At 36.3% G+C, this 2,685-nt stretch overlaps 1 long non-coding RNA gene across 1 annotated transcript; it reads left to right on the forward strand.

Annotated features, from left to right (window-relative positions):
* Positions 1-245: 245 nt before the first annotated feature.
* LOC145774882 (uncharacterized) lies at positions 246-1,984 on the forward strand. The gene is made up of 3 exons (XR_014290074.1): positions 246-763; positions 1,053-1,224; positions 1,816-1,984. It is a non-coding gene; the product is annotated as an uncharacterized LOC145774882 (long non-coding RNA).
* The last annotated feature ends 701 nt before the right edge of the window (positions 1,985-2,685 follow it).

The raw sequence follows: 2,685 nt of genomic DNA on the forward strand, positions 1-2,685 counted from the left end.
ATGTAATCATTTTAAGATTAGTATTTTCTAATTCTTGCAAGGTGATTCCACAAAAATACTATCACAACGCATCAATCCACGTGATCCAGATAGCGCGCTCTGATTGGCTAGTTAGGGAAAACGCGTTGTGTGCCGCACACACGCGCGCGTGAGCGATTGCTGTCTGCTGCTGAAAGTCCTTACTCCTGAGACTAGAGATTTATAGCTTGATGCTGATTACTGAAGATAAGGCTGCAAAATTCAGATAAGAAGTTGTTTTAGCCGAACTGTTTACTATAATTTTATGCTTGGTTGTTAAATCATTCAGGCTTCGGTTCAAAGTTAGGTTAGGCTAGGTTTTCCAAATCATGTAAAGTAGGAGGCAATGTCTGTAATTATCAGGTCTTCTGGAATAAGAACTGCTTGTTCAGGTCAAGTTGCAGTTTGTGGTTCTGATATTTCTGCGTTTATAATATATAGCTTTTAAAATGACATTAATAAAGTTCATAGTATTACCAGAGGTATTACGGAAGGCTCAGACATCTCAAGTTTTCAGCACTTAAATTCTTAGTTCTCTGTACTGTATGTAGATTATCTGTTTTCAAAAAATTGCATTAATCTCTTCACATATTATCTTTAGTTCATAAAGGTGACCTTGTTGTGGGTAGCATTGTTAACTGTTAAATCATGCCTAAAAGTTTTAAAAAAGAGTAAGAAGCACGGAAAGCTCTTCTGTCATTGGACCCTCGAAGGAGCTTCCCACTGCTGATTTACCAACACTATGGTACGTTATGTTCTTGCATTCTGTGCTTTGTTGAAGGTGATACTCAAGTACTTTATCTCTGACAGGTTTTAATTAAGCTTGGTAGTGGCATAAAACATAGACCAACTCGTATATTTTCATATGGATGAAGGGTATCGGTAGTTGTTAAAAATACTAACATATAGCTTGCATGAATGGACAGTACACGTACAATAACCAAATAGCAGACACTTTTCAAAACCTTAATGTGTTGAAATAATTAATTGCATGTTTACAAAGATAGAGCACTCATAAGGAATTATTTTTTCAGGAAGCTGGAAAAAAAGCTAACTATTCTCTTTTCAAATGAAGATCGCATTCCTAAAACAGAATTGAGGTTTCTCCTCTCCCAACGTTATCATGGAGTAGAAGCACCGTTATACCAAATTGGGCCTCTTGACAAAAGGACAACGAAAACGCTTCAAAAGAGAGTTAACAAAAAGGTGAGTTCTTACAAATTTTTTTGTCTAGTGATTTTCTGTGAAATGTACCAAACTTTTGTTCGATCACAGGCTTGTATAAGTACTATAAGTATATTCTTTGATAACAGGGTTGGGTCATGCATAGACAGGTCTCATATTGTGTGCTGGGGTTGGTCAGTTGTTGTCATTGACGTGGCTCTTCTAACAACATTTGTTGAATGGAGCCATATGAGAGAGACAATGAGTTACTGCCAATTCTACAACCCCACTTCACCATTGTAGATGTAGTGCAACCAACTCTAGATAGTAGGTAGTGGATTTTTCCTTTTCCTAAAGCATTTCCTCGCGGGAAAGAGATTCAGATGTTCTGATTTCTATGTCTGTAAAGACAGGGTTGTGCTTTCACTAAAGCTAGTCGAGCTATGTTGAGAAGTTTTTTCTTGACTATCACTGATTTTTGCTGCCATTTGTCCGAAAGAGTATTATTTGTTATGTTTGGTATATATTGTTTTTTGTTGTGACAGTCAGAAATAAAAATAAACTGAACTGATTTACATGGATTATTTTGTGTTCTTTACATTTATCATTCACACAAAAAACTTGTTTTTCAAGAGCCTCAAACAACAGCGAGTAGATGATTTCGCTGCAGCAAAGAAGTCACAAGTGGTAGAGGAAGAGAACTGGAAAAAACAGAAGTTTTCTGCAGCAATTGATGAAGAAAATGACTCTTCTTTCGAACCAGCTGCACCAAGTATATACATCTGAATGTGACAATGCCCCAGTATCCAGTGATGATCCTGCTCTGCAATCTTTTGCTGTGAACATGTTAGAAAATATTCGCAAACCAAAGGCAGCAACTCTTGTTCATTCGTTTGTACACGTTTTACAAGCACATATAAAGTTGGTTGGTTGATGTGTAAGCTACCATTGGTAGAGTTGAAGGTACTATATCTCTCAAAAAAACAAATGTAAATCGCCCAAAACAATCGAATATTAGTGCAGTGCGTTGTTGGATTATGTAATACATATTACTACAACAAAACCAAAGTGTCATCTTATGCACAGTGCATTCCTACTCTTGCCATAGAAGTGAAAAAAGCTTTAATATCATCAGTTTTTGCTGACCAAGCAAAATTAGGGTTGCCGGGTGATTGTTTAATATCTTACCGTACACCCCCAGCCTTTAACTAAAAGGGCAACTAGCAGTCGCGTCATATGTAATTGTTGTTGTGGTTGTTAAAGTTGGAAATTTTTATAATTTAAAAAAATAAACAAAGTTTTTTTCTTCAAAAAATTTGTACCTGGCAACTCTGTGCTGGCAACAAACGCCAGGGACAAAATCGACTACATGTTTAAGGTTACTGAATATTTTTGCGTGAAATTTTACAGAAATGCTCTACATAGCAATAGTCACCCTGTGTGATAATTCGATTTTTGATTTTTTTAAATTTTTTGATTTTCACATCGCCTTAATGCCCAGGC

This window comes from Aplidium turbinatum, chromosome 7 (assembly GCF_918807975.1).
Source record: "Aplidium turbinatum chromosome 7, kaAplTurb1.1, whole genome shotgun sequence".
NCBI classification, from domain to species: Eukaryota; Metazoa; Chordata; class Ascidiacea; order Aplousobranchia; family Polyclinidae; genus Aplidium; species Aplidium turbinatum.